The 26,233-nt window shown below is 48.9% G+C and overlaps 24 non-coding genes across 24 annotated transcripts; all 24 read left to right on the forward strand.

Moving 5' to 3' along the window:
• The first annotated feature begins 177 nt into the window (after positions 1-177).
• Positions 178-250, forward strand: TRNAK-UUU (transfer RNA lysine (anticodon UUU)). Its single transcript has one exon. It is a non-coding gene; the product is annotated as a tRNA-Lys (tRNA).
• Positions 251-937: 687 nt separating this feature from the next.
• Positions 938-1,010, forward strand: TRNAK-UUU (transfer RNA lysine (anticodon UUU)). The gene has a single exon. It is a non-coding gene; the product is annotated as a tRNA-Lys (tRNA).
• Positions 1,011-1,697: 687 nt separating this feature from the next.
• On the forward strand, positions 1,698-1,770 carry TRNAK-UUU (transfer RNA lysine (anticodon UUU)). Its single transcript has one exon. It is a non-coding gene; the product is annotated as a tRNA-Lys (tRNA).
• A 1,447-nt stretch (positions 1,771-3,217) lies between these two features.
• On the forward strand, positions 3,218-3,290 carry TRNAK-UUU (transfer RNA lysine (anticodon UUU)). Its single transcript has one exon. It is a non-coding gene; the product is annotated as a tRNA-Lys (tRNA).
• A 687-nt stretch (positions 3,291-3,977) lies between these two features.
• Positions 3,978-4,050, forward strand: TRNAK-UUU (transfer RNA lysine (anticodon UUU)). The gene has a single exon. It is a non-coding gene; the product is annotated as a tRNA-Lys (tRNA).
• A 1,447-nt stretch (positions 4,051-5,497) lies between these two features.
• On the forward strand, positions 5,498-5,570 carry TRNAK-UUU (transfer RNA lysine (anticodon UUU)). Its single transcript has one exon. It is a non-coding gene; the product is annotated as a tRNA-Lys (tRNA).
• A 1,447-nt stretch (positions 5,571-7,017) lies between these two features.
• On the forward strand, positions 7,018-7,090 carry TRNAK-UUU (transfer RNA lysine (anticodon UUU)). Its single transcript has one exon. It is a non-coding gene; the product is annotated as a tRNA-Lys (tRNA).
• Positions 7,091-7,777: 687 nt separating this feature from the next.
• On the forward strand, positions 7,778-7,850 carry TRNAK-UUU (transfer RNA lysine (anticodon UUU)). Its single transcript has one exon. It is a non-coding gene; the product is annotated as a tRNA-Lys (tRNA).
• Positions 7,851-8,537: 687 nt separating this feature from the next.
• On the forward strand, positions 8,538-8,610 carry TRNAK-UUU (transfer RNA lysine (anticodon UUU)). Its single transcript has one exon. It is a non-coding gene; the product is annotated as a tRNA-Lys (tRNA).
• Positions 8,611-9,297: 687 nt separating this feature from the next.
• Positions 9,298-9,370, forward strand: TRNAK-UUU (transfer RNA lysine (anticodon UUU)). Its single transcript has one exon. It is a non-coding gene; the product is annotated as a tRNA-Lys (tRNA).
• A 1,447-nt stretch (positions 9,371-10,817) lies between these two features.
• TRNAK-UUU (transfer RNA lysine (anticodon UUU)) lies at positions 10,818-10,890 on the forward strand. The gene has a single exon. It is a non-coding gene; the product is annotated as a tRNA-Lys (tRNA).
• Positions 10,891-11,577: 687 nt separating this feature from the next.
• TRNAK-UUU (transfer RNA lysine (anticodon UUU)) lies at positions 11,578-11,650 on the forward strand. Its single transcript has one exon. It is a non-coding gene; the product is annotated as a tRNA-Lys (tRNA).
• A 687-nt stretch (positions 11,651-12,337) lies between these two features.
• TRNAK-UUU (transfer RNA lysine (anticodon UUU)) lies at positions 12,338-12,410 on the forward strand. The gene has a single exon. It is a non-coding gene; the product is annotated as a tRNA-Lys (tRNA).
• Positions 12,411-13,857: 1,447 nt separating this feature from the next.
• On the forward strand, positions 13,858-13,930 carry TRNAK-UUU (transfer RNA lysine (anticodon UUU)). The gene has a single exon. It is a non-coding gene; the product is annotated as a tRNA-Lys (tRNA).
• A 687-nt stretch (positions 13,931-14,617) lies between these two features.
• Positions 14,618-14,690, forward strand: TRNAK-UUU (transfer RNA lysine (anticodon UUU)). Its single transcript has one exon. It is a non-coding gene; the product is annotated as a tRNA-Lys (tRNA).
• Positions 14,691-15,377: 687 nt separating this feature from the next.
• TRNAK-UUU (transfer RNA lysine (anticodon UUU)) lies at positions 15,378-15,450 on the forward strand. Its single transcript has one exon. It is a non-coding gene; the product is annotated as a tRNA-Lys (tRNA).
• Positions 15,451-16,897: 1,447 nt separating this feature from the next.
• On the forward strand, positions 16,898-16,970 carry TRNAK-UUU (transfer RNA lysine (anticodon UUU)). The gene has a single exon. It is a non-coding gene; the product is annotated as a tRNA-Lys (tRNA).
• Positions 16,971-17,657: 687 nt separating this feature from the next.
• On the forward strand, positions 17,658-17,730 carry TRNAK-UUU (transfer RNA lysine (anticodon UUU)). Its single transcript has one exon. It is a non-coding gene; the product is annotated as a tRNA-Lys (tRNA).
• Positions 17,731-19,937: 2,207 nt separating this feature from the next.
• On the forward strand, positions 19,938-20,010 carry TRNAK-UUU (transfer RNA lysine (anticodon UUU)). The gene has a single exon. It is a non-coding gene; the product is annotated as a tRNA-Lys (tRNA).
• Positions 20,011-20,697: 687 nt separating this feature from the next.
• Positions 20,698-20,770, forward strand: TRNAK-UUU (transfer RNA lysine (anticodon UUU)). Its single transcript has one exon. It is a non-coding gene; the product is annotated as a tRNA-Lys (tRNA).
• A 1,447-nt stretch (positions 20,771-22,217) lies between these two features.
• On the forward strand, positions 22,218-22,290 carry TRNAK-UUU (transfer RNA lysine (anticodon UUU)). The gene has a single exon. It is a non-coding gene; the product is annotated as a tRNA-Lys (tRNA).
• A 687-nt stretch (positions 22,291-22,977) lies between these two features.
• On the forward strand, positions 22,978-23,050 carry TRNAK-UUU (transfer RNA lysine (anticodon UUU)). The gene has a single exon. It is a non-coding gene; the product is annotated as a tRNA-Lys (tRNA).
• A 2,207-nt stretch (positions 23,051-25,257) lies between these two features.
• On the forward strand, positions 25,258-25,330 carry TRNAK-UUU (transfer RNA lysine (anticodon UUU)). The gene has a single exon. It is a non-coding gene; the product is annotated as a tRNA-Lys (tRNA).
• A 687-nt stretch (positions 25,331-26,017) lies between these two features.
• Positions 26,018-26,090, forward strand: TRNAK-UUU (transfer RNA lysine (anticodon UUU)). The gene has a single exon. It is a non-coding gene; the product is annotated as a tRNA-Lys (tRNA).
• The last annotated feature ends 143 nt before the right edge of the window (positions 26,091-26,233 follow it).

Raw genomic sequence — 26,233 nt, forward strand, 5'->3', positions numbered from 1 at the left:
CTTACAGGTTAGATTCTCCCTTTTATCTTCAACCTGTCCTAGAAAATTAAACGGGAGAGGATGATTGGCCAGCCTGGGCAAGCCAAATACTTGTGCTTTCAGGCTGAATGCTCTTTTTCCACCATAGATGTCAAGATTCAAACAGCTTTGGACTCTTCTGGTGGTGGATTTTTCAGAGCCCGGATAGCTCAGTCGGTAGAGCATCAGACTTTTAATCTGAGGGTCCAGGGTTCAAGTCCCTGTTCGGGCGCTTTGAGGTCCTTGAGCTTCTGATTGGGCAGTCTTTATGCACATCTGCCAGGAATGCTCACTGGACCAGAGAGATGAAATGTCCTAGGGGACGGGAAGCCAACCTCCCCCCTCGAGGCTCTTGGAATCTGCACCAGAAATAAAGGTGGCTGAAGGTGATTGTTTGACCAACTGTTTCCTGCCATAGACCCTTGTCTGTGGTAGCTTACCTGGGCTCCCGTAAACAATCTGCAACTGGCACACGCTGCTTGATCTTCTCTTGCCTATAATCCAGGGTGGATTCCACCTTATTTTTTGGCCTGCGTTTCCTCTGCTGGACCTGGCATCATGAGGCTAAAGGGGAACTTCATTTGTAACCCAGTCACTGATTAAGAATACTGGAAGTGTCTTGGTCCAGGGCTTAAGGAAGCCGTTCTGGCAGTGTCTTTTTGCAAGGCCCTTGTTTCCGGTGAAAGAGCATTGGCCTGTAGGTAAAAGTAAGCCAGAAACTGGACTGGACCCTATCTGCATGCTTACAGGTTAGATTCTCCCTTTTATCTTCAACCTGTCCTAGAAAATTAAACGGGAGAGGACGATTGGCCAGCCTGGGCAAGCCAAATACTTGTGCTTTCAGGCTGAATGCTCTTTTTCCACCATAGATGTCAAGATTCAAACAGCTTTGGACTCTTCTGGTGGTGGATTTTTTAGAGCCCGGATAGCTCAGTCGGTAGAGCATCAGACTTTTAATCTGAGGGTCCAGGGTTCAAGTCCCTGTTCGGGCGCTTTGAGGTCCTTGAGCTTCTGATTGGGCAGTCTTTATGCACATCTGCCAGGAATGCTCACTGGACCAGCGAGATGAAATGTCCTAGGGGACGGGAAGCCAACCTCCCCCCTCGAGGCTCTTGGAATCTGCACCAGAAATAAAGGTGGCTGAAGGTGATTGTTTGACCAACTGTTTCCTGCCATAGACCCTTGTCTGTGGTAGCTTACCTGGGCTCCCGTAAACAATCTGCGACTGGCACACGCTGCTTGATCTTCTCTTGCCTATAATCCAGGGTGGATTCTACCTTATTTTTTGGCCTGCGTTTCCTCTGCTGGACCTGGCATCATGAGGCTAAAGGGGAACTTCATTTGTAACCCAGTCACTGATTAAGAATACTGGAAGTGTCTTGGTCCAGGGCTTAAGGAAGCCGTTCGGGCAGTGTCTTTTTGCAAGGCCCTTGTTTCCGGTGAAAGAGCATTGGCCTGTAGGTAAAAGTAAGCCAGAAACTGGACTGGACCCTATCTGCATGCTTACAGGTTAGATTCTCCCTTTTATCTTCAACCTGTCCTAGAAAATTAAACGGGAGAGGACGATTTGCCAGCCTGGGCAAGCCAAATACTTGTGCTTTCAGGCTGAATGCTCTTTTTCCACCATAGATGTCAAGATTCAAACAGCTTTGGACTCTTCTGGTGGTGGATTTTTCAGAGCCCGGATAGCTCAGTCGGTAGAGCATCAGACTTTTAATCTGAGGGTCCAGGGTTCAAGTCCCTGTTCGGGCGCTTTGAGGTCCTTGAGCTTCTGATTGGGCAGTCTTTATGCACATCTGCCAGGAATGCTCACTGGACCAGAGAGATGAAATGTCCTAGGGGACGGGAAGCCAACCTCCCCCCTCGACGCTCTTGGAATCTGCACCAGAAATAAAGGTGGCTGAAGGTGATTGTTTGACCAACTGTTTCCTGCCATAGACCCTTGTCTGTGGTAGCTTACCTGGGCTCCCGTAAATAATCTGCAACTGGCACACGCTGCTTGATCTTCTCTTGCCTATAATCCAGGGTGGATTCCACCTTATTTTTTGGCCTGCGTTTCCTCTGCTGGACCTGGCATCATGAGGCTAAAGGGGAACTTCATTTATAACCCAGTCACTGATTAAGAATACTGGAAGTGTCTTGGTCCAGGGCTTAAGGAAGCCGTTCTGGCAGTGTCTTTTTGCAAGGCCCTTGTTTCCGGTGAAAGAGCATTGGCCTGTAGGTAAAAGTAAGCCAGAAACTGGACTGGACCCTATCTGCATGCTTACAGGTTAGATTCTCCCTTTTATCTTCAACCTGTCCTAGAAAATTAAACGGGAGAGGACGATTGGCCAGCCTGGGCAAGCCAAATACTTGTGCTTTCAGGCTGAATGCTCTTTTTCCACCATAGATGTCAAGATTCAAACAGCTTTGGACTCTTCTGGTGGTGGATTTTTCAGAGCCTGGATAGCTCAGTCGGTAGAGCATCAGACTTTTAATCTGAGGGTCCAGGGTTCAAGTCCCTGTTTGGGCGCTTTGAGGTCCTTGAGCTTCTGATTGGGCAGTCTTTATGCACATCTGCCAGGAATGCTCACTGGACCAGAGAGATGAAATGTCCTAGGGGACGGGAAGCCAACCTCCCCCCTCGACGCTCTTGGAATCTGCACCAGAAATAAAGGTGGCTGAAGGTGATTGTTTGACCAACTGTTTCCTGCCATAGACCCTTGTTTGTGGTAGCTTACCTGGGCTCCCGTAAACAATCTGCAACTGGCACACGCTGCTTGATCTTCTCTTGCCTATAATCCAGGGTGGATTCCACCTTATTTTTTGGCCTGCGTTTCCTCTGCTGGACCTGGCATCATGAGGCTAAAGGGGAACTTCATTTGTAACCCAGTCACTGATTAAGAATACTGGAAGTGTCTTGGTCCAGGGCTTAAGGAAGCCGTTCTGGCAGTGTCTTTTTGCAAGGCCCTTGTTTCCGGTGAAAGAGCATTGGCCTGTAGGTAAAAGTAAGCCAGAAACTGGACTGGACCCTATCTGCATGCTTACAGGTTAGATTCTCCCTTTTATCTTCAACCTGTCCTAGAAAATTAAACGGGAGAGGACGATTGGCCAGCCTGGGCAAGCCAAATACTTGTGCTTTCAGGCTGAATGCTCTTTTTCCACCATAGATGTCAAGATTCAAACAGCTTTGGACTCTTCTGGTGGTGGATTTTTCAGAGCCCGGATAGCTCAGTCGGTAGAGCATCAGACTTTTAATCTGAGGGTCCAGGGTTCAAGTCCCTGTTCGGGCGCTTTGAGGTCCTTGAGCTTCTGATTGGGCAGTCTTTATGCACATCTGCCAGGAACGCTCACTGGACCAGAGAGATGAAATGTCCTAGGGGACGGGAAGCCAACCTCCCCCCTCGAGGCTCTTGGAATCTGCACCAGAAATAAAGGTGGCTGAAGGTGATTGTTTGACCAACTGTTTCCTGCCATAGACCCTTGTCTGTGGTAGCTTACCTGGGCTCCCGTAAACAATCTGCAACTGGCACACGCTGCTTGATCTTCTCTTGCCTATAATCCAGAGTGGATTCTACCTTATTTTTTGGCCTGCGTTTCCTCTGCTGGACCTGGCATCATGAGGCTAAAGGGGAACTTCATTTGTAACCCAGTCACTGATTAAGAATACTGGAAGTGTCTTGGTCCAGGGCTTAAGGAAGCCGTTCTGGCAGTGTCTTTTTGCAAGGCCCTTGTTTCCGGTGAAAGAGCATTGGCCTGTAGGTAAAAGTAAGCCAGAAACTGGACTGGACCCTATCTGCATGCTTACAGGTTAGATTCTCCCTTTTATCTTCAACCTGTCCTAGAAAATTAAACGGGAGAGGACGATTGGCCAGCCTGGGCAAGCCAAATACTTGTGCTTTCAGGCTGAATGCTCTTTTTCCACCATAGATGTCAAGATTCAAACAGCTTTGGACTCTTCTGGTGGAGGATTTTTCAGAGCCCGGATAGCTCAGTCGGTAGAGCATCAGACTTTTAATCTGAGGGTCCAGGGTTCAAGTCCCTGTTCGGGCGCTTTGAGGTCCTTGAGCTTCTGATTGGGCAGTCTTTATGCACATCTGCCAGGAATGCTCACTGGACCAGAGAGATGAAATGTCCTAGGGGACGGGAAGCCAACCTCCCCCCTCGACGCTCTTGGAATCTGCACCAGAAATAAAGGTGGCTGAAGGTGATTGTTTGACCAACTGTTTCCTGCCATAGACCCTTGTCTGTGGTAGCTTACCTGGGCTCCCGTAAACAATCTGCAACTGGCACACGCTGCTTGATCTTCTCTTGCCTATAATCCAGGGTGGATTCCACCTTATTTTTTGGCCTGCGTTTCCTCTGCTGGACCTGGCATCATGAGGCTAAAGGGGAACTTCATTTATAACCCAGTCACTGATTAAGAATACTGGAAGTGTCTTGGTCCAGGGCTTAAGGAAGCCGTTCTGGCAGTGTCTTTTTGCAAGGCCCTTGTTTCCGGTGAAAGAGCATTGGCCTGTAGGTAAAAGTAAGCCAGAAACTGGACTGGACCCTATCTGCATGCTTACAGGTTAGATTCTCCCTTTTATCTTCAACCTGTCCTAGAAAATTAAACGGGAGAGGACGATTGGCCAGCCTGGGCAAGCCAAATACTTGTGCTTTCAGGCTGAATGCTCTTTTTCCACCATAGATGTCAAGATTCAAACAGCTTTGGACTCTTCTGGTGGTGGATTTTTCAGAGCCTGGATAGCTCAGTCGGTAGAGCATCAGACTTTTAATCTGAGGGTCCAGGGTTCAAGTCCCTGTTTGGGCGCTTTGAGGTCCTTGAGCTTCTGATTGGGCAGTCTTTATGCACATCTGCCAGGAATGCTCACTGGACCAGAGAGATGAAATGTCCTAGGGGACGGGAAGCCAACCTCCCCCCTCGACGCTCTTGGAATCTGCACCAGAAATAAAGGTGGCTGAAGGTGATTGTTTGACCAACTGTTTCCTGCCATAGACCCTTGTTTGTGGTAGCTTACCTGGGCTCCCGTAAACAATCTGCAACTGGCACACGCTGCTTGATCTTCTCTTGCCTATAATCCAGGGTGGATTCCACCTTATTTTTTGGCCTGCGTTTCCTCTGCTGGACCTGGCATCATGAGGCTAAAGGGGAACTTCATTTGTAACCCAGTCACTGATTAAGAATACTGGAAGTGTCTTGGTCCAGGGCTTAAGGAAGCCGTTCTGGCAGTGTCTTTTTGCAAGGCCCTTGTTTCCGGTGAAAGAGCATTGGCCTGTAGGTAAAAGTAAGCCAGAAACTGGACTGGACCCTATCTGCATGCTTACAGGTTAGATTCTCCCTTTTATCTTCAACCTGTCCTAGAAAATTAAACGGGAGAGGACGATTGGCCAGCCTGGGCAAGCCAAATACTTGTGCTTTCAGGCTGAATGCTCTTTTTCCACCATAGATGTCAAGATTCAAACAGCTTTGGACTCTTCTGGTGGTGGATTTTTCAGAGCCCGGATAGCTCAGTCGGTAGAGCATCAGACTTTTAATCTGAGGGTCCAGGGTTCAAGTCCCTGTTCGGGCGCTTTGAGGTCCTTGAGCTTCTGATTGGGCAGTCTTTATGCACATCTGCCAGGAATGCTCACTGGACCAGAGAGATGAAATGTCCTAGGGGACGGGAAGCCAACCTCCCCCCTCGAGGCTCTTGGAATCTGCACCAGAAATAAAGGTGGCTGAAGGTGATTGTTTGACCAACTGTTTCCTGCCATAGACCCTTGTCTGTGGTAGCTTACCTGGGCTCCCGTAAACAATCTGCAACTGGCACACGCTGCTTGATCTTCTCTTGCCTATAATCCAGGGTGGATTCCACCTTATTTTTTGGCCTGCGTTTCCTCTGCTGGACCTGGCATCATGAGGCTAAAGGGGAACTTCATTTGTAACCCAGTCACTGATTAAGAATACTGGAAGTGTCTTGGTCCAGGGCTTAAGGAAGCCGTTCTGGCAGTGTCTTTTTGCAAGGCCCTTGTTTCCGGTGAAAGAGCATTGGCCTGTAGGTAAAAGTAAGCCAGAAACTGGACTGGACCCTATCTGCATGCTTACAGGTTAGATTCTCCCTTTTATCTTCAACCTGTCCTAGAAAATTAAACGGGAGAGGACGATTGGCCAGCCTGGGCAAGCCAAATACTTGTGCTTTCAGGCTGAATGCTCTTTTTCCACCATAGATGTCAAGATTCAAACAGCTTTGGACTCTTCTGGTGGTGGATTTTTCAGAGCCCGGATAGCTCAGTCGGTAGAGCATCAGACTTTTAATCTGAGGGTCCAGGGTTCAAGTCCCTGTTCAGGCGCTTTGAGGTCCTTGAGCTTCTGATTGGGCAGTCTCTATGCACATCTGCCAGGAATGCTCACTGGACCAGCGAGATGAAATGTCCTAGGGGACGGGAAGCCAACCTCCCCCCTCGAGGCTCTTGGAATCTGCACCAGAAATAAAGGTGGCTGAAGGTGATTGTTTGACCAACTGTTTCCTGCCATAGACCCTTGTCTGTGGTAGCTTACCTGGGCTCCCGTAAACAATCTGCGACTGGCACACGCTGCTTGATCTTCTCTTGCCTATAATCCAGGGTGGATTCTACCTTATTTTTTGGCCTGCGTTTCCTCTGCTGGACCTGGCATCATGAGGCTAAAGGGGAACTTCATTTGTAACCCAGTCACTGATTAAGAATACTGGAAGTGTCTTGGTCCAGGGCTTAAGGAAGCCGTTCGGGCAGTGTCTTTTTGCAAGGCCCTTGTTTCCGGTGAAAGAGCATTGGCCTGTAGGTAAAAGTAAGCCAGAAACTGGACTGGACCCTATCTGCATGCTTACAGGTTAGATTCTCCCTTTTATCTTCAACCTGTCCTAGAAAATTAAACGGGAGAGGACGATTTGCCAGCCTGGGCAAGCCAAATACTTGTGCTTTCAGGCTGAATGCTCTTTTTCCACCATAGATGTCAAGATTCAAACAGCTTTGGACTCTTCTGGTGGTGGATTTTTCAGAGCCCGGATAGCTCAGTCGGTAGAGCATCAGACTTTTAATCTGAGGGTCCAGGGTTCAAGTCCCTGTTCGGGCGCTTTGAGGTCCTTGAGCTTCTGATTGGGCAGTCTTTATGCACATCTGCCAGGAATGCTCACTGGACCAGAGAGATGAAATGTCCTAGGGGACGGGAAGCCAACCTCCCCCCTCGACGCTCTTGGAATCTGCACCAGAAATAAAGGTGGCTGAAGGTGATTGTTTGACCAACTGTTTCCTGCCATAGACCCTTGTCTGTGGTAGCTTACCTGGGCTCCCGTAAACAATCTGCAACTGGCACACGCTGCTTGATCTTCTCTTGCCTATAATCCAGGGTGGATTCCACCTTATTTTTTGGCCTGCGTTTCCTCTGCTGGACCTGGCATCATGAGGCTAAAGGGGAACTTCATTTGTAACCCAGTCACTGATTAAGAATACTGGAAGTGTCTTGGTCCAGGGCTTAAGGAAGCCGTTCTGGCAGTGTCTTTTTGCAAGGCCCTTGTTTCCGGTGAAAGAGCATTGGCCTGTAGGTAAAAGTAAGCCAGAAACTGGACTGGACCCTATCTGCATGCTTACAGGTTAGATTCTCCCTTTTATCTTCAACCTGTCCTAGAAAATTAAACGGGAGAGGACGATTGGCCAGCCTGGGCAAGCCAAATACTTGTGCTTTCAGGCTGAATGCTCTTTTTCCACCATAGATGTCAAGATTCAAACAGCTTTGGACTCTTCTGGTGGTGGATTTTTCAGAGCCCGGATAGCTCAGTCGGTAGAGCATCAGACTTTTAATCTGAGGGTCCAGGGTTCAAGTCCCTGTTCGGGCGCTTTGAGGTCCTTGAGCTTCTGATTGGGCAGTCTTTATGCACATCTGCCAGGAATGCTCACTGGACCAGAGAGATGAAATGTCCTAGGGGACGGGAAGCCAACCTCCCCCCTCGAGGCTCTTGGAATCTGCACCAGAAATAAAGGTGGCTGAAGGTGATTGTTTGACCAACTGTTTCCTGCCATAGACCCTTGTCTGTGGTAGCTTACCTGGGCTCCCGTAAACAATCTGCAACTGGCACACGCTGCTTGATCTTCTCTTGCCTATAATCCAGGGTGGATTCCACCTTATTTTTTGGCCTGCGTTTCCTCTGCTGGACCTGGCATCATGAGGCTAAAGGGGAACTTCATTTGTAACCCAGTCACTGATTAAGAATACTGGAAGTGTCTTGGTCCAGGGCTTAAGGAAGCCGTTCTGGCAGTGTCTTTTTGCAAGGCCCTTGTTTCCGGTGAAAGAGCATTGGCCTGTAGGTAAAAGTAAGCCAGAAACTGGACTGGACCCTATCTGCATGCTTACAGGTTAGATTCTCCCTTTTATCTTCAACCTGTCCTAGAAAATTAAACGGGAGAGGACGATTGGCCAGCCTGGGCAAGCCAAATACTTGTGCTTTCAGGCTGAATGCTCTTTTTCCACCATAGATGTCAAGATTCAAACAGCTTTGGACTCTTCTGGTGGTGGATTTTTCAGAGCCCGGATAGCTCAGTCGGTAGAGCATCAGACTTTTAATCTGAGGGTCCAGGGTTCAAGTCCCTGTTCGGGCGCTTTGAGGTCCTTGAGCTTCTGATTGGGCAGTCTCTATGCACATCTGCCAGGAATGCTCACTGGACCAGCGAGATGAAATGTCGTAGGGGACGGGAAGCCAACCTCCCCCCTCGAGGCTCTTGGAATCTGCACCAGAAATAAAGGTGGCTGAAGGTGATTGTTTGACCAACTGTTTCCTGCCATAGACCCTTGTCTGTGGTAGCTTACCTGGGCTCCCGTAAACAATCTGCGACTGGCACACGCTGCTTGATCTTCTCTTGCCTATAATCCAGGGTGGATTCTACCTTATTTTTTGGCCTGCGTTTCCTCTGCTGGACCTGGCATCATGAGGCTAAAGGGGAACTTCATTTGTAACCCAGTCACTGATTAAGAATACTGGAAGTGTCTTGGTCCAGGGCTTAAGGAAGCCGTTCGGGCAGTGTCTTTTTGCAAGGCCCTTGTTTCCGGTGAAAGAGCATTGGCCTGTAGGTAAAAGTAAGCCAGAAACTGGACTGGACCCTATCTGCATGCTTACAGGTTAGATTCTCCCTTTTATCTTCAACCTGTCCTAGAAAATTAAACGGGAGAGGACGATTTGCCAGCCTGGGCAAGCCAAATACTTGTGCTTTCAGGCTGAATGCTCTTTTTCCACCATAGATGTCAAGATTCAAACAGCTTTGGACTCTTCTGGTGGTGGATTTTTCAGAGCCCGGATAGCTCAGTCGGTAGAGCATCAGACTTTTAATCTGAGGGTCCAGGGTTCAAGTCCCTGTTCGGGCGCTTTGAGGTCCTTGAGCTTCTGATTGGGCAGTCTTTATGCACATCTGCCAGGAATGCTCACTGGACCAGAGAGATGAAATGTCCTAGGGGACGGGAAGCCAACCTCCCCCCTCGACGCTCTTGGAATCTGCACCAGAAATAAAGGTGGCTGAAGGTGATTGTTTGACCAACTGTTTCCTGCCATAGACCCTTGTCTGTGGTAGCTTACCTGGGCTCCCGTAAACAATCTGCAACTGGCACACGCTGCTTGATCTTCTCTTGCCTATAATCCAGGGTGGATTCCACCTTATTTTTTGGCCTGCGTTTCCTCTGCTGGACCTGGCATCATGAGGCTAAAGGGGAACTTCATTTGTAACCCAGTCACTGATTAAGAATACTGGAAGTGTCTTGGTCCAGGGCTTAAGGAAGCCGTTCTGGCAGTGTCTTTTTGCAAGGCCCTTGTTTCCGGTGAAAGAGCATTGGCCTGTAGGTAAAAGTAAGCCAGAAACTGGACTGGACCCTATCTGCATGCTTACAGGTTAGATTCTCCCTTTTATCTTCAACCTGTCCTAGAAAATTAAACGGGAGAGGACGATTGGCCAGCCTGGGCAAGCCAAATACTTGTGCTTTCAGGCTGAATGCTCTTTTTCCACCATAGATGTCAAGATTCAAACAGCTTTGGACTCTTCTGGTGGTGGATTTTTCAGAGCCCGGATAGCTCAGTCGGTAGAGCATCAGACTTTTAATCTGAGGGTCCAGGGTTCAAGTCCCTGTTTGGGCGCTTTGAGGTCCTTGAGCTTCTGATTGGGCAGTCTTTATGCACATCTGCCAGGAATGCTCACTGGACCAGAGAGATGAAATGTCCTAGGGGACGGGAAGCCAACCTCCCCCCTCGAGGCTCTTGGAATCTGCACCAGAAATAAAGGTGGCTGAAGGTGATTGTTTGACCAACTGTTTCCTGCCATAGACCCTTGTCTGTGGTAGCTTACCTGGGCTCCCGTAAACAATCTGCAACTGGCACACGCTGCTTGATCTTCTCTTGCCTATAATCCAGGGTGGATTCCACCTTATTTTTTGGCCTGCGTTTCCTCTGCTGGACCTGGCATCATGAGGCTAAAGGGGAACTTCATTTGTAACCCAGTCACTGATTAAGAATACTGGAAGTGTCTTGGTCCAGGGCTTAAGGAAGCCGTTCTGGCAGTGTCTTTTTGCAAGGCCCTTGTTTCCGGTGAAAGAGCATTGGCCTGTAGGTAAAAGTAAGCCAGAAACTGGACTGGACCCTATCTGCATGCTTACAGGTTAGATTCTCCCTTTTATCTTCAACCTGTCCTAGAAAATTAAACGGGAGAGGACGATTGGCCAGCCTGGGCAAGCCAAATACTTGTGCTTTCAGGCTGAATGCTCTTTTTCCACCATAGATGTCAAGATTCAAACAGCTTTGGACTCTTCTGGTGGTGGATTTTTCAGAGCCCGGATAGCTCAGTCGGTAGAGCATCAGACTTTTAATCTGAGGGTCCAGGGTTCAAGTCCCTGTTCGGGCGCTTTGAGGTCCTTGAGCTTCTGATTGGGCAGTCTCTATGCACATCTGCCAGGAATGCTCACTGGACCAGCGAGATGAAATGTCGTAGGGGACGGGAAGCCAACCTCCCCCCTCGAGGCTCTTGGAATCTGCACCAGAAATAAAGGTGGCTGAAGGTGATTGTTTGACCAACTGTTTCCTGCCATAGACCCTTGTCTGTGGTAGCTTACCTGGGCTCCCGTAAACAATCTGCGACTGGCACACGCTGCTTGATCTTCTCTTGCCTATAATCCAGGGTGGATTCTACCTTATTTTTTGGCCTGCGTTTCCTCTGCTGGACCTGGCATCATGAGGCTAAAGGGGAACTTCATTTGTAACCCAGTCACTGATTAAGAATACTGGAAGTGTCTTGGTCCAGGGCTTAAGGAAGCCGTTCGGGCAGTGTCTTTTTGCAAGGCCCTTGTTTCCGGTGAAAGAGCATTGGCCTGTAGGTAAAAGTAAGCCAGAAACTGGACTGGACCCTATCTGCATGCTTACAGGTTAGATTCTCCCTTTTATCTTCAACCTGTCCTAGAAAATTAAACGGGAGAGGACGATTTGCCAGCCTGGGCAAGCCAAATACTTGTGCTTTCAGGCTGAATGCTCTTTTTCCACCATAGATGTCAAGATTCAAACAGCTTTGGACTCTTCTGGTGGTGGATTTTTCAGAGCCCGGATAGCTCAGTCGGTAGAGCATCAGACTTTTAATCTGAGGGTCCAGGGTTCAAGTCCCTGTTCGGGCGCTTTGAGGTCCTTGAGCTTCTGATTGGGCAGTCTTTATGCACATCTGCCAGGAATGCTCACTGGACCAGAGAGATGAAATGTCCTAGGGGACGGGAAGCCAACCTCCCCCCTCGACGCTCTTGGAATCTGCACCAGAAATAAAGGTGGCTGAAGGTGATTGTTTGACCAACTGTTTCCTGCCATAGACCCTTGTCTGTGGTAGCTTACCTGGGCTCCCGTAAACAATCTGCAACTGGCACACGCTGCTTGATCTTCTCTTGCCTATAATCCAGGGTGGATTCCACCTTATTTTTTGGCCTGCGTTTCCTCTGCTGGACCTGGCATCATGAGGCTAAAGGGGAACTTCATTTATAACCCAGTCACTGATTAAGAATACTGGAAGTGTCTTGGTCCAGGGCTTAAGGAAGCCGTTCTGGCAGTGTCTTTTTGCAAGGCCCTTGTTTCCGGTGAAAGAGCATTGGCCTGTAGGTAAAAGTAAGCCAGAAACTGGACTGGACCCTATCTGCATGCTTACAGGTTAGATTCTCCCTTTTATCTTCAACCTGTCCTAGAAAATTAAACGGGAGAGGACGATTGGCCAGCCTGGGCAAGCCAAATACTTGTGCTTTCAGGCTGAATGCTCTTTTTCCACCATAGATGTCAAGATTCAAACAGCTTTGGACTCTTCTGGTGGGTGATTTTTCAGAGCCCGGATAGCTCAGTCGGTAGAGCATCAGACTTTTAATCTGAAGGTCCAGGGTTCAAGTCCCTGTTCGGGCGCTTTGAGGTCCTTGAGCTTCTGATTGGGCAGTCTTTATGCACATCTGCCAGGAATGCTCACTGGACCAGAGAGATGAAATGTCCTAGGGGACGGGAAGCCAACCTCCCCCCTCGAGGCTCTTGGAATCTGCACCAGAAATAAAGGTGGCTGAAGGTGATTGTTTGACCAACTGTTTCCTGCCATAGACCCTTGTCTGTGGTAGCTTACCTGGGCTCCCGTAAACAATCTGCGACTGGCACACGCTGCTTGATCTTCTCTTGCCTATAATCCAGAGTGGATTCTACCTTATTTTTTGGCCTGCGTTTCCTCTGCTGGACCTGGCATCATGAGGCTAAAGGGGAACTTCATTTGTAACCAAGTCACTGATTAAGAATACTGGAAGTGTCTTGGTCCAGGGCTTAAGGAAGCCGTTCGGGCAGTGTCTTTTTGCAAGGCCCTTGTTTCCGGTGAAAGAGCATTGGCCTGTAGGTAAAAGTAAGCCAGAAACTGGACTGGACCCTATCTGCATGCTTACAGGTTAGATTCTCCCTTTTATCTTCAACCTGTCCTAGAAAATTAAACGGGAGAGGACGATTGGCCAGCCTGGGCAAGCCAAATACTTGTGCTTTCAGGCTGAATGCTCTTTTTCCACCATAGATGTCAAGATTCAAACAGCTTTGGACTCTTCTGGTGGTGGATTTTTCAGAGCCTGGATAGCTCAGTCGGTAGAGCATCAGACTTTTAATCTGAGGGTCCAGGGTTCAAGTCCCTGTTTGGGCGCTTTGAGGTCCTTGAGCTTCTGATTGGGCAGTCTTTATGCACATCTGCCAGGAATGCTCACTGGACCAGAGAGATGAAATGTCCTAGGGGACGGGAAGCCAACCTCCCCCCTCGACGCTCTTGGAATCTGCACCAGAAATAAAGGTGGCTGAAGGTGATTGTTTGACCAACTGTTTCCTGCCATAGACCCTTGTTTGTGGTAGCTTACCTGGGCTCCCGTAAACAATCTGCGACTGGCACACGCTGCTTGATCTTCTCTTGCCTATAATCCAGGGTGGATTCCACCTTATTTTTTGGCCTGCGTTTCCTCTGCTGGACCTGGCATCATGAGGCTAAAGGGGAACTTCATTTGTAACCCAGTCACTGATTAAGAATACTGGAAGTGTCTTGGTCCAGGGCTTAAGGAAGCCGTTCTGGCAGTGTCTTTTTGCAAGGCCCTTGTTTCCGGTGAAAGAGCATTGGCCTGTAGGTAAAAGTAAGCCAGAAACTGGACTGGACCCTATCTGCATGCTTACAGGTTAGATTCTCCCTTTTATCTTCAACCTGTCCTAGAAAATTAAACGGGAGAGGACGATTGGCCAGCCTGGGCAAGCCAAATACTTGTGCTTTCAGGCTGAATGCTCTTTTTCCACCATAGATGTCAAGATTCAAACAGCTTTGGACTCTTCTGGTGGTGGATTTTTCAGAGCCCGGATAGCTCAGTCGGTAGAGCATCAGACTTTTAATCTGAGGGTCCAGGGTTCAAGTCCCTGTTCGGGCGCTTTGAGGTCCTTGAGCTTCTGATTGGGCAGTCTTTATGCACATCTGCCAGGAATGCTCACTGGACCAGAGAGATGAAATGTCCTAGGGGACGGGAAGCCAACCTCCCCCCTCGAGGCTCTTGGAATCTGCACCAGAAATAAAGGTGGCTGAAGGTGATTGTTTGACCAACTGTTTCCTGCCATAGACCCTTGTCTGTGGTAGCTTACCTGGGCTCCCGTAAACAATCTGCGACTGGCACACGCTGCTTGATCTTCTCTTGCCTATAATCCAGGGTGGATTCTACCTTATTTTTTGGCCTGCGTTTCCTCTGCTGGACCTGGCATCATGAGGCTAAAGGGGAACTTCATTTGTAACCCAGTCACTGATTAAGAATACTGGAAGTGTCTTGGTCCAGGGCTTAAGGAAGCCGTTCGGGCAGTGTCTTTTTGCAAGGCCCTTGTTTCCGGTGAAAGAGCATTGGCCTGTAGGTAAAAGTAAGCCAGAAACTGGACTGGACCCTATCTGCATGCTTACAGGTTAGATTCTCCCTTTTATCTTCAACCTGTCCTAGAAAATTAAACGGGAGAGGACGATTTGCCAGCCTGGGCAAGCCAAATACTTGTGCTTTCAGGCTGAATGCTCTTTTTCCACCATAGATGTCAAGATTCAAACAGCTTTGGACTCTTCTGGTGGTGGATTTTTCAGAGCCCGGATAGCTCAGTCGGTAGAGCATCAGACTTTTAATCTGAGGGTCCAGGGTTCAAGTCCCTGTTCGGGCGCTTTGAGGTCCTTGAGCTTCTGATTGGGCAGTCTTTATGCACATCTGCCAGGAATGCTCACTGGACCAGAGAGATGAAATGTCCTAGGGGACGGGAAGCCAACCTCCCCCCTCGACGCTCTTGGAATCTGCACCAGAAATAAAGGTGGCTGAAGGTGATTGTTTGACCAACTGTTTCCTGCCATAGACCCTTGTCTGTGGTAGCTTACCTGGGCTCCCGTAAACAATCTGCAACTGGCACACGCTGCTTGATCTTCTCTTGCCTATAATCCAGGGTGGATTCCACCTTATTTTTTGGCCTGCGTTTCCTCTGCTGGACCTGGCATCATGAGGCTAAAGGGGAACTTCATTTATAACCCAGTCACTGATTAAGAATACTGGAAGTGTCTTGGTCCAGGGCTTAAGGAAGCCGTTCTGGCAGTGTCTTTTTGCAAGGCCCTTGTTTCCGGTGAAAGAGCATTGGCCTGTAGGTAAAAGTAAGCCAGAAACTGGACTGGACCCTATCTGCATGCTTACAGGTTAGATTCTCCCTTTTATCTTCAACCTGTCCTAGAAAATTAAACGGGAGAGGACGATTGGCCAGCCTGGGCAAGCCAAATACTTGTGCTTTCAGGCTGAATGCTCTTTTTCCACCATAGATGTCAAGATTCAAACAGCTTTGGACTCTTCTGGTGGGTGATTTTTCAGAGCCCGGATAGCTCAGTCGGTAGAGCATCAGACTTTTAATCTGAAGGTCCAGGGTTCAAGTCCCTGTTCGGGCGCTTTGAGGTCCTTGAGCTTCTGATTGGGCAGTCTTTATGCACATCTGCCAGGAATGCTCACTGGACCAGAGAGATGAAATGTCCTAGGGGACGGGAAGCCAACCTCCCCCCTCGAGGCTCTTGGAATCTGCACCAGAAATAAAGGTGGCTGAAGGTGATTGTTTGACCAACTGTTTCCTGCCATAGACCCTTGTCTGTGGTAGCTTACCTGGGCTCCCGTAAACAATCTGCGACTGGCACACGCTGCTTGATCTTCTCTTGCCTATAATCCAGAGTGGATTCTACCTTATTTTTTGGCCTGCGTTTCCTCTGCTGGACCTGGCATCATGAGGCTAAAGGGGAACTTCATTTGTAACCAAGTCACTGATTAAGAATACTGGAAGTGTCTTGGTCCAGGGCTTAAGGAAGCCGTTCGGGCAGTGTCTTTTTGCAAGGCCCTTGTTTCCGGTGAAAGAGCATTGGCCTGTAGGTAAAAGTAAGCCAGAAACTGGACTGGACCCTATCTGCATGCTTACAGGTTAGATTCTCCCTTTTATCTTCAACCTGTCCTAGAAAATTAAACGGGAGAGGACGATTGGCCAGCCTGGGCAAGCCAAATACTTGTGCTTTCAGGCTGAATGCTCTTTTTCCACCATAGATGTCAAGATTCAAACAGCTTTGGACTCTTCTGGTGGTGGATTTTTCAGAGCCTGGATAGCTCAGTCGGTAGAGCATCAGACTTTTAATCTGAGGGTCCAGGGTTCAAGTCCCTGTTTGGGCGCTTTGAGGTCCTTGAGCTTCTGATTGGGCAGTCTTTATGCACATCTGCCAGGAATGCTCACTGGACCAGAGAGATGAAATGTCCTAGGGGACGGGAAGCCAACCTCCCCCCTCGACGCTCTTGGAATCTGCACCAGAAATAAAGGTGGCTGAAGGTGATTGTTTGACCAACTGTTTCCTGCCATAGACCCTTGTTTGTGGTAGCTTACCTGGGCTCCCGTAAACAATCTGCGACTGGCACACGCTGCTTGATCTTCTCTTGCCTATAATCCAGGGTGGATTCCACCTTATTTTTTGGCCTGCGTTTCCTCTGCTGGACCTGGCATCATGAGGCTAAAGGGGAACTTCATTTGTAACCCAGTCACTGATTAAGAATACTGGAAGTGTCTTGGTCCAGGGCTTAAGGAAGCCGTTCTGGCAGTGTCTTTTTGCAAGGCCCTTGTTTCCGGTGAAAGAGCATTGGCCTGTAGGTAAAAGTAAGCCAGAAACTGGACTGGACCCTATCTGCATGCTTACAGGTTAGATTCTCCCTTTTATCTTCAACCTGTCCTAGAAAATTAAACGGGAGAGGACGATTGGCCAGCCTGGGCAAGCCAAATACTTGTGCTTTCAGGCTGAATGCTCTTTTTCCACCATAGATGTCAAGATTCAAACAGCTTTGGACTCTTCTGGTGGTGGATTTTTCAGAGCCCGGATAGCTCAGTCGGTAGAGCATCAGACTTTTAATCTGAGGGTCCAGGGTTCAAGTCCCTGTTCGGGCGCTTTGAGGTCCTTGAGCTTCTGATTGGGCAGTCTTTATGCACATCTGCCAGGAATGCTCACTGGACCAGAGAGATGAAATGTCCTAGGGGACGGGAAGCCAACCTCCCCCCTCGAGGCTCTTGGAATCTGCACCAGAAATAAAGGTGGCTGAAGGTGATTGTTTGACCAACTGTTTCCTGCCATAGACCCTTGTCTGTGGTAGCTTACCTGGGCTCCCGTAAACAATCTGCAACTGGCACACGCTGCTTGATCTTCTCTTGCCTATAATCCAGGGTGGATTCCACCTTATTTTTTGGCCTGCGTTTCCTCTGCTGGACCTGGCATCATGAGGCTAAAGGGGAACTTCATTTGTAACCCAGTCACTGATTAAGAATACTGGAAGTGTCTTGGTCCAGGGCTTAAGGAAGCCGTTCTGGCAGTGTCTTTTTGCAAGGCCCTTGTTTCCGGTGAAAGAGCATTGGCCTGTAGGTAAAAGTAAGCCAGAAACTGGACTGGACCCTATCTGCATGCTTACAGGTTAGATTCTCCCTTTTATCTTCAACCTGTCCTAGAAAATTAAACGGGAGAGGACGATTTGCCAGCCTGGGCAAGCCAAATACTTGTGCTTTCAGGCTGAATGCTCTTTTTCCACCATAGATGTCAAGATTCAAACAGCTTTGGACTCTTCTGGTGGTGGATTTTTCAGAGCCCGGATAGCTCAGTCGGTAGAGCATCAGACTTTTAATCTGAGGGTCCAGGGTTCAAGTCCCTGTTCGGGCGCTTTGAGGTCCTTGAGCTTCTGATTGGGCAGTCTTTATGCACATCTGCCAGGAATGCTCACTGGACCAGAGAGATGAAATGTCCTAGGGGACGGGAAGCCAACCTCCCCCCTCGACGCTCTTGGAATCTGCACCAGAAATAAAGGTGGCTGAAGGTGATTGTTTGACCAACTGTTTCCTGCCATAGACCCTTGTCTGTGGTAGCTTACCTGGGCTCCCGTAAACAATCTGCAACTGGCACACGCTGCTTGATCTTCTCTTGCCTATAATCCAGGGTGGATTCCACCTTATTTTTTGGCCTGCGTTTCCTCTGCTGGACCTGGCATCATGAGGCTAAAGGGGAACTTCATTTATAACCCAGTCACTGATTAAGAATACTGGAAGTGTCTTGGTCCAGGGCTTAAGGAAGCCGTTCTGGCAGTGTCTTTTTGCAAGGCCCTTGTTTCCGGTGAAAGAGCATTGGCCTGTAGGTAAAAGTAAGCCAGAAACTGGACTGGACCCTATCTGCATGCTTACAGGTTAGATTCTCCCTTTTATCTTCAACCTGTCCTAGAAAATTAAACGGGAGAGGACGATTGGCCAGCCTGGGCAAGCCAAATACTTGTGCTTTCAGGCTGAATGCTCTTTTTCCACCATAGATGTCAAGATTCAAACAGCTTTGGACTCTTCTGGTGGGTGATTTTTCAGAGCCCGGATAGCTCAGTCGGTAGAGCATCAGACTTTTAATCTGAACGTCCAGGGTTCAAGTCCCTGTTCGGGCGCTTTGAGGTCCTTGAGCTTCTGATTGGGCAGTCTTTATGCACATCTGCCAGGAATGCTCACTGGACCAGAGAGATGAAATGTCCTAGGGGACGGGAAGCCAACCTCCCCCCTCGAGGCTCTTGGAATCTGCACCAGAAATAAAGGTGGCTGAAGGTGATTGTTTGACCAACTGTTTCCTGCCATAGACCCTTGTCTGTGGTAGCTTACCTGGGCTCCCGTAAACAATCTGCGACTGGCACACGCTGCTTGATCTTCTCTTGCCTATAATCCAGAGTGGATTCTACCTTATTTTTTGGCCTGCGTTTCCTCTGCTGGACCTGGCATCATGAGGCTAAAGGGGAACTTCATTTGTAACCAAGTCACTGATTAAGAATACTGGAAGTGTCTTGGTCCAGGGCTTAAGGAAGCCGTTCGGGCAGTGTCTTTTTGCAAGGCCCTTGTTTCCGGTGAAAGAGCATTGGCCTGTAGGTAAAAGTAAGCCAGAAACTGGACTGGACCCTATCTGCATGCTTACAGGTTAGATTCTCCCTTTTATCTTCAACCTGTCCTAGAAAATTAAACGGGAGAGGACGATTGGCCAGCCTGGGCAAGCCAAATACTTGTGCTTTCAGGCTGAATGCTCTTTTTCCACCATAGATGTCAAGATTCAAACAGCTTTGGACTCTTCTGGTGGTGGATTTTTCAGAGCCTGGATAGCTCAGTCGGTAGAGCATCAGACTTTTAATCTGAGGGTCCAGGGTTCAAGTCCCTGTTTGGGCGCTTTGAGGTCCTTGAGCTTCTGATTGGGCAGTCTTTATGCACATCTGCCAGGAATGCTCACTGGACCAGCGAGATGAAATGTCCTAGGGGACGGGAAGCCAACCTCCCCCCTCGAGGCTCTTGGAATCTGCACCAGAAATAAAGGTGGCTGAAGGTGATTGTTTGACCAACTGTTTCCTGCCATAGACCCTTGTCTGTGGTAGCTTACCTGGGCTCCCGTAAACAATCTGCAACTGGCACACGCTGCTTGATCTTCTCTTGCCTATAATCCAGGGTGGATTCCACCTTATTTTTTGGCCTGCGTTTCCTCTGCTGGACCTGGCATCATGAGGCTAAAGGGGAACTTCATTTGTAACCCAGTCACTGATTAAGAATACTGGAAGTGTCTTGGTCCAGGGCTTAAGGAAGCCGTTCTGGCAGTGTCTTTTTGCAAGGCCCTTGTTTCCGGTGAAAGAGCATTGGCCTGTAGGTAAAAGTAAGCCAGAAACTGGACTGGACCCTATCTGCATGCTTACAGGTTAGATTCTCCCTTTTATCTTCAACCTGTCCTAGAAAATTAAACGGGAGAGGACGATTGGCCAGCCTGGGCAAGCCAAATACTTGTGCTTTCAGGCTGAATGCTCTTTTTCCACCATAGATGTCAAGATTCAAACAGCTTTGGACTCTTCTGGTGGTGGATTTTTCAGAGCCCGGATAGCTCAGTCGGTAGAGCATCAGACTTTTAATCTGAGGGTCCAGGGTTCAAGTCCCTGTTCGGGCGCTTTGAGGTCCTTGAGCTTCTGATTGGGCAGTCTCTATGCACATCTGCCAGGAATGCTCACTGGACCAGCGAGATGAAATGTCCTAGGGGACGGGAAGCCAACCTCCCCCCTCGAGGCTCTTGGAATCTGCACCAGAAATAAAGGTGGCTGAAGGTGATTGTTTGACCAACTGTTTCCTGCCATAGACCCTTGTCTGTGGTAGCTTACCTGGGCTCCCGTAAACAATCTGCGACTGGCACACGCTGCTTGATCTTCTCTTGCCTATAATCCAGGGTGGATTCTACCTTATTTTTTGGCCTGCGTTTCCTCTGCTGGACCTGGCATCATGAGGCTAAAGGGGAACTTCATTTGTAACCCAGTCACTGATTAAGAATACTGGAAGTGTCTTGGTCCAGGGCTTAAGGAAGCCGTTCGGGCAGTGTCTTTTTGCAAGGCCCTTGTTTCCGGTGAAAGAGCATTGGCCTGTAGGTAAAAGTAAGCCAGAAACTGGACTGGACCCTATCTGCATGCTTACAGGTTAGATTCTCCCTTTTATCTTCAACCTGTCCTAGAAAATTAAACGGGAGAGGACGATTTGCCAGCCTGGGCAAGCCAAATACTTGTGCTTTCAGGCTGAATGCTCTTTTTCCACCATAGATGTCAAGATTCAAACAGCTTTGGACTCTTCTGGTGGTGGATTTTTCAGAGCCCGGATAGCTCAGTCGGTAGAGCATCAGACTTTTAATCTGAGGGTCCAGGGTTCAAGTCCCTGTTCGGGCGCTTTGAGCTCCTTGAGCTTCTGATTGGGCAGTCTTTATGCACATCTGCCAGGAATGCTCACTGGACCAGAGAGATGAAATGTCCTAGGGGACGGGAAGCCAACCTCCCCCCTCGACGCTCTTGGAATCTGCACCAGAAATAAAGGTGGCTGAAGGTGATTGTTTGACCAACTGTTTCCTGCCATAGACCCTTGTCTGTGGTAGCTTACCTGGGCTCCCGTAAACAATCTGCAACTGGCACACGCTGCTTGATCTTCTCTTGCCTATAATCCAGGGTGGATTCCACCTTATTTTTTGGCCTGCGTTTCCTCTGCTGGACCTGGCATCATGAGGCTAAAGGGGAACTTCATTTGTAACCCAGTCACTGATTAAGAATACTGGAAGTGTCTTGGTCCAGGGCTTAAGGAAGCCGTTCTGGCAGTGTCTTTTTGCAAGGCCCTTGTTTCCGGTGAAAGAGCATTGGCCTGTAGGTAAAAGTAAGCCAGAAACTGGACTGGACCCTATCTGCATGCTTACAGGTTAGATTCTCCCTTTTATCTTCAACCTGTCCTAGAAAATTAAACGGGAGAGGACGATTGGCCAGCCTGGGCAAGCCAAATACTTGTGCTTTCAGGCTGAATGCTCTTTTTCCACCATAGATGTCAAGATTCAAACAGCTTTGGACTCTTCTGGTGGTGGATTTTTCAGAGCCTGGATAGCTCAGTCGGTAGAGCATCAGACTTTTAATCTGAGGGTCCAGGGTTCAAGTCCCTGTTTGGGCGCTTTGAGGTCCTTGAGCTTCTGATTGGGCAGTCTTTATGCACATCTGCCAGGAATGCTCACTGGACCAGCGAGATGAAATGTCCTAGGGGACGGGAAGCCAACCTCCCCCCTCGAGGCTCTTGGAATCTGCACCAGAAATAAAGGTGGCTGAAGGTGATTGTTTGACCAACTGTTTCCTGCCATAGACCCTTGTCTGTGGTAGCTTACCTGGGCTCCCGTAAACAATCTGCAACTGGCACACGCTGCTTGATCTTCTCTTGCCTATAATCCAGGGTGGATTCCACCTTATTTTTTGGCCTGCGTTTCCTCTGCTGGACCTGGCATCATGAGGCTAAAGGGGAACTTCATTTGTAACCCAGTCACTGATTAAGAATACTGGAAGTGTCTTGGTCCAGGGCTTAAGGAAGCCGTTCTGGCAGTGTCTTTTTGCAAGGCCCTTGTTTCCGGTGAAAGAGCATTGGCCTGTAGGTAAAAGTAAGCCAGAAACTGGACTGGACCCTATCTGCATGCTTACAGGTTAGATTCTCCCTTTTATCTTCAACCTGTCCTAGAAAATTAAACGGGAGAGGACGATTGGCCAGCCTGGGCAAGCCAAATACTTGTGCTTTCAGGCTGAATGCTCTTTTTCCACCATAGATGTCAAGATTCAAACAGCTTTGGACTCTTCTGGTGGTGGATTTTTCAGAGCCCGGATAGCTCAGTCGGTAGAGCATCAGACTTTTAATCTGAGGGTCCAGGGTTCAAGTCCCTGTTCGGGCGCTTTGAGGTCCTTGAGCTTCTGATTGGGCAGTCTTTATGCACATCTGCCAGGAATGCTCACTGGACCAGCGAGATGAAATGTCCTAGGGGACGGGAAGCCAACCTCCCCCCTCGAGGCTCTTGGAATCTGCACCAGAAATAAAGGTGGCTGAAGGTGATTGTTTGACCAACTGTTTCCTGCCATAGACCCTTGTCTGTGGTAGCTTACCTGGGCTCCCGTAAACAATCTGCGACTGGCACACGCTGCTTGATCTTCTCTTGCCTATAATCCAGAGTGGATTCTACCTTATTTTTTGGCCTGCGTTTCCTCTGCTGGACCTGGCATCATGAGGCTAAAGGGGAACTTCATTTGTAACCCAGTCACTGATTAAGAATACTGGAAGTGTCTTGGTCCAGGGCTTAAGGAAGCCGTTCGGGCAGTGTCTTTTTGCAAGGCCCTTGTTTCCGGTGAAAGAGCATTGGCCTGTAGGTAAAAGTAAGCCAGAAACTGGACTGGACCCTATCTGCATGCTTACAGGTTAGATTCTCCCTTTTATCTTCAACCTGTCCTAGAAAATTAAACGGGAGAGGACGATTGGCCAGCCTGGGCAAGCCAAATACTTGTGCTTTCAGGCTGAATGCTCTTTTTCCACCATAGATGTCAAGATTCAAACAGCTTTGGACTCTTCTGGTGGTGGATTTTTCAGAGCCCGGATAGCTCAGTCGGTAGAGCATCAGACTTTTAATCTGAGGGTCCAGGGTTCAAGTCCCTGTTCGGGCGCTTTGAGGTCCTTGAGCTTCTGATTGGGCAGTCTTTATGCACATCTGCCAGGAATGCTCACTGGACCAGAGAGATGAAATGTCCTAGGGGACGGGAAGCCAACCTCCCCCCTCGACGCTCTTGGAATCTGCACCAGAAATAAAGGTGGCTGAAGGTGATTGTTTGACCAACTGTTTCCTGCCATAGACCCTTGTCTGTGGTAGCTTACCTGGGCTCCCGTAAACAATCTGCAACTGGCACACGCTGCTTGATCTTCTCTTGCCTATAATCCAGGGTGGATTCCACCTTATTTTTTGGCCTGCGTTTCCTCTGCTGGACCTGGCATCATGAGGCTAAAGGGGAACTTCATTTGTAACCCAGTCACTGATTAAGAATACTGGAAGTGTCTTGGTCCAGGGCTTAAGGAAGCCGTTCTGGCAGTGTCTTTTTGCAAGGCCCTTGTTTCCGGTGAAAGAGCATTGGCCTGTAGGTAAAAGTAAGCCAGAAACTGGACTGGACCCTATCTGCATGCTTACAGGTTAGATTCTCCCTTTTATCTTCAACCTGTCCTAGAAAATTAAACGGGAGAGGACGATTGGCCAGCCTGGGCAAGCCAAATACTTGTGCTTTCAGGCTGAATGCTCTTTTTCCACCATAGATGTCAAGATTCAAACAGCTTTGGACTCTTCTGGTGGTGGATTTTTCAGAGCCCGGATAGCTCAGTCGGTAGAGCATCAGACTTTTAATCTGAGGGTCCAGGGTTCAAGTCCCTGTTCGGGTGCTTTGAGGTCCTTGAGCTTCTGATTGGGCAGTCTTTATGCACATCTGCCAGGAATGCTCACTGGACCAGAGAGATGAAATGTCCTAGGGGACGGGAAGCCAACCTCCCCCCTCGAGGCTCTTGGAATCTGCACCAGAAATAAAGGTGGCTGAAGGTGATTGTTTGACCAACTGTTTCCTGCCATAGACCCTTGTCTGTGGTAGCTTACCTGGGCTCCCGTAAACAATCTGCGACTGGCACACGCTGCTTGATCTTCTCTTGCCTATAATCCAGAGTGGATTCTACCTTATTTTTTGGCCTGCGTTTCCTCTGCTGGACCTGGCATCATGAGGCTAAAGGGGAACTTCATTTGTAACCAAGTCACTGATTAAGAATACTGGAAGTGTCTTGGTCCAGGGCTTAAGGAAGCCGTTCGGGCAGTGTCTTTTTGCAAGGCCCTTGTTTCCGGTGAAAGAGCATTGGCCTGTAGGTAAAAGTAAGCCAGAAACTGGACTGGACCCTATCTGCATGCTTACAGGTTAGATTCTCCCTTTTATCTTCAACCTGTCCTAGAAAATTAAACGGGAGAGGACGATTGGCCAGCCTGGGCAAGCCAAATACTTGTGCTTTCAGGCTGAATGCTCTTTTTCCACCATAGATGTCAAGATTCAAACAGCTTTGGACTCTTCTGGTGGTGGATTTTTCAGAGCCTGGATAGCTCAGTTGGTAGAGCATCAGACTTTTAATCTGAGGGTCCAGGGTTCAAGTCCCTGTTTGGGCGCTTTGAGGTCCTTGAGCTTCTGATTGGGCAGTCTTTATGCACATCTGCCAGGAATGCTCACTGGACCAGCGAGATGAAATGTCCTAGGGGACGGGAAGCCAACCTCCCCCCTCGAGGCTCTTGGAATCTGCACCAGAAATAAAGGTGGCTGAAGGTGATTGTTTGACCAACTGTTTCCTGCCATAGACCCTTGTCTGTGGTAGCTTACCTGGGCTCCCGTAAACAATCTGCAACTGGCACACGCTGCTTGATCTTCTCTTGCCTATAATCCAGGGTGGATTCCACCTTATTTTTTGGCCTGCGTTTCCTCTGCTGGACCTGGCATCATGAGGCTAAAGGGGAACTTCATTTGTAACCCAGTCACTGATTAAGAATACTGGAAGTGTCTTGGTCCAGGGCTTAAGGAAGCCGTTCTGGCAGTGTCTTTTTGCAAGGCCCTTGTTTCCGGTGAAAGAGCATTGGCCTGTAGGTAAAAGTAAGCCAGAAACTGGACTGGACCCTATCTGCATGCTTACAGGTTAGATTCTCCCTTTTATCTTCAACCTGTCCTAGAAAATTAAACGGGAGAGGACGATTGGCCAGCCTGGGCAAGCCAAATACTTGTGCTTTCAGGCTGAATGCTCTTTTTCCACCATAGATGTCAAGATTCAAACAGCTTTGGACTCTTCTGGTGGTGGATTTTTCAGAGCCCGGATAGCTCAGTCGGTAGAGCATCAGACTTTTAATCTGAGGGTCCAGGGTTCAAGTCCCTGTTCGGGCGCTTTGAGGTCCTTGAGCTTCTGATTGGGCAGTCTTTATGCACATCTGCCAGGAATGCTCACTGGACCAGAGAGATGAAATGTCCTAGGGGACGGGAAGCCAACCTCCCCCCTCGACGCTCTTGGAATCTGCACCAGAAATAAAGGTGGCTGAAGGTGATTGTTTGACCAACTGTTTCCTGCCATAGACCCTTGTCTGTGGTAGCTTACCTGGGCTCCCGTAAACAATCTGCAACTGGCACACGCTGCTTGATCTTCTCTTGCCTATAATCCAGGGTGGATTCCACCTTATTTTTTGGCCTGCGTTTCCTCTGCTGGACCTGGCATCATGAGGCTAAAGGGGAACTTCATTTGTAACCCAGTCACTGATTAAGAATACTGGAAGTGTCTTGGTCCAGGGCTTAAGGAAGCCGTTCTGGCAGTGTCTTTTTGCAAGGCCCTTGTTTCCGGTGAAAGAGCATTGGCCTGTAGGTAAAAGTAAGCCAGAAACTGGACTGGACCCTATCTGCATGCTTACAGGTTAGATTCTCCCTTTTATCTTCAACCTGTCCTAGAAAATTAAACGGGAGAGGACGATTGGCCAGCCTGGGCAAGCCAAATACTTGTGCTTTCAGGCTGAATGCTCTTTTTCCACCATAGATGTCAAGATTCAAACAGCTTTGGACTCTTCTGGTGGTGGATTTTTCAGAGCCCGGATAGCTCAGTCGGTAGAGCATCAGACTTTTAATCTGAGGGTCCAGGGTTCAAGTCCCTGTTCGGGCGCTTTGAGGTCCTTGAGCTTCTGATTGGGCAGTCTTTATGCACATCTGCCAGGAATGCTCACTGGACCAGAGAGATGAAATGTCCTAGGGGACGGGAAGCCAACCTCCCCCCTCGAGGCTCTTGGAATCTGCACCAGAAATAAA

This window comes from Lithobates pipiens, unplaced genomic scaffold, assembly GCF_037356315.1.
Source record: "Lithobates pipiens isolate NorthernLeopardFrog02 unplaced genomic scaffold, aLitPip1_a1.2 Scaffold_8, whole genome shotgun sequence".
In the NCBI taxonomy this organism is placed as follows: Eukaryota; Metazoa; Chordata; class Amphibia; order Anura; family Ranidae; genus Lithobates; species Lithobates pipiens.